A 6000-nucleotide genomic window follows, 5' to 3' on the forward strand; every position below is an offset into this window, starting at 1 on the left:
TAAGCACCTGTCCGCTACTTACATGTACAGTTCGTGAATTCAGTCTAATGTCCGTCGTCCATTGTTGATGTTTTTAAACAACGTCATTTCGCCTTAATGTTAACTGTTCCGGGTTGTGTAACAACATATTCACGGAGTGGTCTTGGACTGGGAGGCAACATAATATGTAAGGCGACCTAGGATTGGAGCGTTTGGGAGCTCCTCGGCCAAACCTCTAAATGCTGTCAAAGAATTCCAAAGTGCTGATTGGGTGTGGAGTCCGCACGTGCCTTTGTCCGTGCCGCCCTCTTTGCATTTGGTGGTGTTTTACTGCTGGGGAGCGGGTTCTGAGTGTTCTGGACCCGGCGAGACGGGTGTACCGTGTAGACTGATGCCGCCTGACACTCGTCAAGAGGAAAGAGTGGAGGGAGGAAGGGAGTGGGCTGCACACCATAGAGTCCTTGGTGGTGAGATGTCACGGCCTGTTTACAACGAACAGCTGGGCATACTCTTTTGACTCTTTCCTGGGGGCTCGGACAGTTCTCTGAGGGCCATGTAACCTAGCCAGTGCTTTAACTGACATGAACATGGAAAGCGTCTGCGCACAAACATATCCTAAAATCCACCTGGTGGGGTACTCTGAAGTCCTTATGTAATGTAAGTGATTCTATTTTAGAGCGCTCTGACACGTACGGGTAAAGTACGCGCTATATAAAAATAAATAAATGACCAAGAGCAGCTAGCCCACCCTATTGGAATTTGGTGCTTCCTGGACTGGAGCTGTCACTTTTTCTATTGGATTAAGCACAAATTGCGCAATAGCAGATGCTGAAACATTCTTATAAGAATGAGAGACATGGATTGTCATATCTAAGCCTAATATAAAGAATTAATAGGCAGGATACATAGAACATGCCATTAGTAAATTTAGCTGCAAAGCATAGAAATCATAAGTACAGAGAATTCTGTATAGTTCTTAGTAAATTCTGGCCTAGATTTGCTGTTGAATAAGATCTTCTTAATACAGAAAAACACATGACCTTTTATAGGACGTTAGACAAAGGCATTCGTATATTATGCACACATACATAGTTCTCAGTGTTTGCACCAATAGTGAAGGAGCAAGTAGAAACATTTGACTACAGAATACATTCTAGGTCTCTCTCATGATAGTAATGCATTGGGTTTGCTGGTATTCTCATAGTTTATTCGAGCAACATAAATTGATACGTTGTATTGTAATAGCCTGGTACAGTTGACGTGTCCTTGGTTAGGTACTCTGGAAACACTGTTTATAAGTGTGGACCCTAGTAATGCTTTATTTAGAACGAGGAGAACAGCAATAGTCCGCAATTGATACTGTGACACTGGTGCAACGTGGAGGACAATGTAATCAATCAAGGTTAGAGTAAGCTCAGTTTATGATGCGTTTTAATATGAAGGAAGAAAAGCAACTCCCACAAGAGTTTGTAGCGTAATAATGCTCCCAGATGTTGCCTCCTTAAGTGTGAGTTTATTCAGTAAACTGGGGAGCATTGTGTTGCAGCACCTAGCTCCACAACAGTTTCCCCTCTGCTCCCTGGAGATTGCATCCATTCACCAGATGGATCTCTAGATGTCACTATAGTGGTGAGTCTACAATTAGCTTGTTGAAAGTGTGTTTATTCTTAGCACACCTAAGTAAGTCTGCACAGGTTAAGATCCAACTATATTTCTTAACTCCCCTTCCCACCCACCCCCAGCTCACAATCCAGAATGCCTCCATCACCTTGGAGACAACACGGCATGAGGAAGTAAGTCAACACAGCACTTCATCCCCCTTGTTAGAAATGGGGGTCTCTAGTTGGCAGAGGTATTCACCTTTGTCAAAGTAGGGACCCTTGCTTCTAGTCAGGGTAAGTGAGATATACACTTTAGATAACCCCTGCTCACCCCCTTGGTAGTTTGTCACAAGCAGACAGACTTATCCCAAAAGCAATGTGTAAAGTATTTGTACTCAAAACACACAGTAACACAGTGAACATACCAAAATGGGACACCACAGCAATTTCGAAAAATAAAGTATCTTTAAATAAATCAAACAAGACCAAAACAACAAAAATCCAACATACATATATCAAAATAGCACTTAAAATAGCTGCTTGCAGAAATAGCACTTGTAGAAACAAATAGCTCCACCTGGGGCTATTACGACGATTGTGACAGACAGAAATCCAAACTACGGTGCCGACCCCGTGTTGCTTACGTTGGACACGGAGGCACACAGACCTCCAGGCGTCGGAGCTGTGGTGCAGGCAGGGCAGTGCGTTGTGTACTTCATGAGTGGTGCCCCTGGCCTCTGTGCAGGTCGCGGTGTCACTGGTGGCGCCAGAGTTGTTTTTCTTGCTTTTCTTTAAGTTTCTTCTAGCTCCCAACAGCAGCACCAACCTCCAGAAGCCCAAAACTAGAATAGGCACCTCCTGGCAGGTCAGAACTCCCAGCAATGGAGTTCATGGTATCTGGTTGTTAAGTCTTTGTGTCCCTGAGACTTCGAACAGGAGGCCAGCACACACAAACCATTGGAGATTCTTCTTCAAGCAGGTTCTCAAAAAAGTACCAGTCTTTGTCCTCTTCCTTGGCAGAAGTAGCAACTGCAGGCAAACCCAGCAAAACACACAGCAAAGGGGCACTACTCTTCCTTACAGCTCTCCCTGCTCTTCTCCTTGGCAAAAGGTTCCTCTTGATCCCAGAAGTGATTTAAATTTCGGTTTAAGGTCCACTACTTATACTGCACTTTGTGTTTTTTCCATTTGTGGCAAGGGTCTCTGAACCCAGTCCAAACCAGTTCTGTCCTCTCTAGTGCAGCATCACGAAAGGAGGTGGAGACAGCATTGTGCAGAGGAGACACTGCCTATTCAGATGTTAGTGAAACTCCTCCCACCACTCTAAATGCAGCCAAGGTCTGTTCAGCTCTGCTCTGAGTCAGCCAGCATAGGCAGGACACACCTCATACCTCCACACCCCCGTCTGATGGCTGTCTACAGTGAATGCACATACCCAGCCCCAGTCACTCCAAAACCAGACAGCCAATACACAAAACAGCAGAGGCACACAAAATGGTTTAAATAAGAAAATGCCTACTTTGGCTTTTTCAAACACACAATTTAAAAATCATCTTCCTAAAAAGATGGGTAATTAAATTCTGAGCCTAAACTCCATTTCTGCAATCCTTCCCAATGTAAAGTTATACTTGTAAGATGTTACAAAGTATCTCCCATGTTAGCCTATGGGACAGATAGCCTTTCAGTAGTGAAAAACGAAATTGTCAGTATGTCACTATCAAGACATGTAACACACACTAGTACATGTCGTACCTTTCACATATACTGCACCCTGCCCATGGGGGTACCTTTGACCTACCTAAGGGGTGTCTTATATGTAAGAAAAGGGAAGGTAAGGGACTGGCAAGTGGGTACACTTGCCAGGTCGGCATGGCAGTTGGAAACTGCGTGTGCAGACACTGCAATGGCAGGTTTGAGTTACATTTGGAAAGCTACTGTGGGTGGCACAATCAGAGCCGCAGGCCCACTAGTAGCATTTGATTTATAAGCCCTGGCCACACTTAGGCACTTTACTAGGGGCTTATCAGTAAAGCAGATTTGCCCATCATGGATAAGGAATCATGATAACAATTTACCCAGGAAGCACTTACACCTTGACACTGATCAGCAGTGGCAAAGTGCCCAAAGCATCTAAGTCACCAAAACGAAATCCAGCACAGTATCAAAAATACAGGGGGTAGAGGCAACAAGTAAGGGGAAACCACACATAAGATGCTAAGTCTAACACCTCCTAAATATAAGAACAGGAAAATACGAAGGTATAAAAACCATAACCTAACTCAATATATATCATTACATAACATCATACTAACATTTAGATGTTATATAGTCAGTTAATGTCTAAAATGTGCAACAAGAGTAAAAGAAAGGCACTATGCCATGACAAAATCTTTTAAATCTCAGGTTGCACAACTTCTCTTTCTAGTCTAGTAGTGCGAGTCAATTGTTCCTTAGTGTCACTGTGACTCCTGATTTCCACATCCCTTTCTTCACCGGGCATGTCTCCTTGTCTCACATCACCATTATCACAATCTTCATTCCAAAGCCATGCTCTACCCTGAGCAACAATATGATGCTCAGGATCCTCTCTTTTCTCTCTCCACAAAAATATCTTGTTGAATTCGGCCAGTTTATTGAAATGCCAAATTTCACCATCACTTAACCTTCCTGAATTGGAATGTTTCTGTCTCTTGCAATGGCTTACTGAACTTATTATGACTCTTCTTGGGTTTGGCAGCCCCTTTGGTCTGCACCCAATTCCAACCTCACCTCTCTAACACCATATTTGTGATCATAATATTCTTTGTATAATATTCCTTGCAAACCTCTTGAGTTCTCTTCATTTTAGCAATGACAACAGAAGGAGACTCCTCCTTCAGGCGATCTCCAATCAACTAGGCAACATTATCTTTAGTAAAAGGCTCCCTACTTCTCAATACTCTGAAGGGACTGTAACCATTCAGGGTTGGTGTGATCCTGTATCTCCCAACACTTACCACTGCTTATGGCTATTAGCACGCTACCTATTATCACACTGTGGAAGCACGCAACAGTACTGTTGCTAGCAGGATGATAAAGCGAGATGCGCTTATATTCGATACCGTTCCTTGAAAGAATCTCCTTAAAAAATCACACACAAACTGTGATGTAATTATTACTCAATAGTGATTTCTGAATGCCTTCTCCAAGGAAAGTTTTTTCAAGGAAAGAGACAACAGATTTACAGAAAATTTCAGTGTCTGGCCACTTGGAGCACAAATCCAGCAACACCACTGCAAACTAGGGTACACCACTGAGATCCAAAATGGGCCCGAAATTGCTTATGGCCAAGGCTTCCCATGGACCCGCAGGATTTTCCACAGCTCCAACTGGCAGTCTGAAAACAACCTGGGACCTATCAGTATCATCGCAATTCCTAACATAGCTTTCAATCTCCAAGTCAAACCCCGGCCACCAATAAAATCCCTTGATTCTTACATTAGACTCAATAATCTCAAGATATCCCTAATTCATGATACTTATGATCCTAGACCTTAAGGAGAATGGCTCTATTATTCTACTACCTTAAAGAATGAATCCTTGGGCATTAATGGAAAGTTAATCACTTAACTCCCACAAACGTTTGCAATCCTCATCATGGGCATTCTTCCTAGACCAATCCCCAAGAGTATGCTTGTTCAATACATTGTCACATACCCAATTCTCCAGTCTTCTTCAGAAATAGTGCATTCCTCATCATCCGTCAAAACCCCACAAAAATCAACCCATTTCCCCCAAAAAATGCTCTAATGGAAAGAACACAAAATCAATTCCAAGAAGTTGAAAGGTTCACTCCTGTCTTGCTGATCCTGGGGTCCTGCGTCTCAAAGAAAGCAGCAGCCACAGTGACAACAGAGCAATTTCGGCAAAGTAACACGCAAGATCCACTTTGAGAAGGTGGTTAGGTCCACTTGTCGTAGTGTAGTGACAATTCTACAATGAGCTTGTTGAAAGTTTGTTTATTCTGAGCATGCCTCAGTAAGTTTACACAGGTCAGCATCTGGCTATATCTCCCCACAGCTCACATTCCAGAATACCCGCTTGCCACCTTGGAGACAACAGGGCATAAGGAAAGTAAGTCAGCACAACAATCACACCTTCTACATTCCATCATCCTAAACCAGTATCATAACTGTTGTAATGGAGTGACAAACGCAGGTTGAATTATGTAGATACTTTACCATGGACTGGACAGATAAATCACGATCGCCTCCGAACCTCACTCTCCTCATTACTGTCAGAGTTCCCATTCCCTATTATAAGACCACAAGGGAAACCCATGGATATTTAGGGAGCTGGGTTAGTTAACGCTTTACGGAACAAGGGTCCCTAAACAAAACATATATGAAATGGTGCACTGGATTAAATGATTATGCCCAGA

General features: G+C 43.2%; 1 protein-coding gene across 15 annotated transcripts in view; it reads right to left on the reverse strand.

Annotated features, from left to right (window-relative positions):
* PPIP5K1 (diphosphoinositol pentakisphosphate kinase 1) overlaps positions 1-152 on the reverse strand; it is a 1768598-nt gene extending 1768446 nt beyond the window's left edge. For all 15 annotated transcript variants that reach the window (XM_085644342.1, XM_085644333.1, XM_085644343.1 and 12 more), the window contains exon 1: positions 23-152. The gene's annotated coding sequence lies outside the window, so the exon portion shown is untranslated. The remainder of the gene's footprint in view (positions 1-22) is intronic.
* Between the last annotated feature and the right edge of the window lie 5848 nt (positions 153-6000).

Source organism: Triturus cristatus, chromosome 3_1 (assembly GCF_964204655.1).
Source record: "Triturus cristatus chromosome 3_1, aTriCri1.1, whole genome shotgun sequence".
NCBI lineage: Eukaryota > Metazoa > Chordata > Amphibia > Caudata > Salamandridae > Triturus > Triturus cristatus.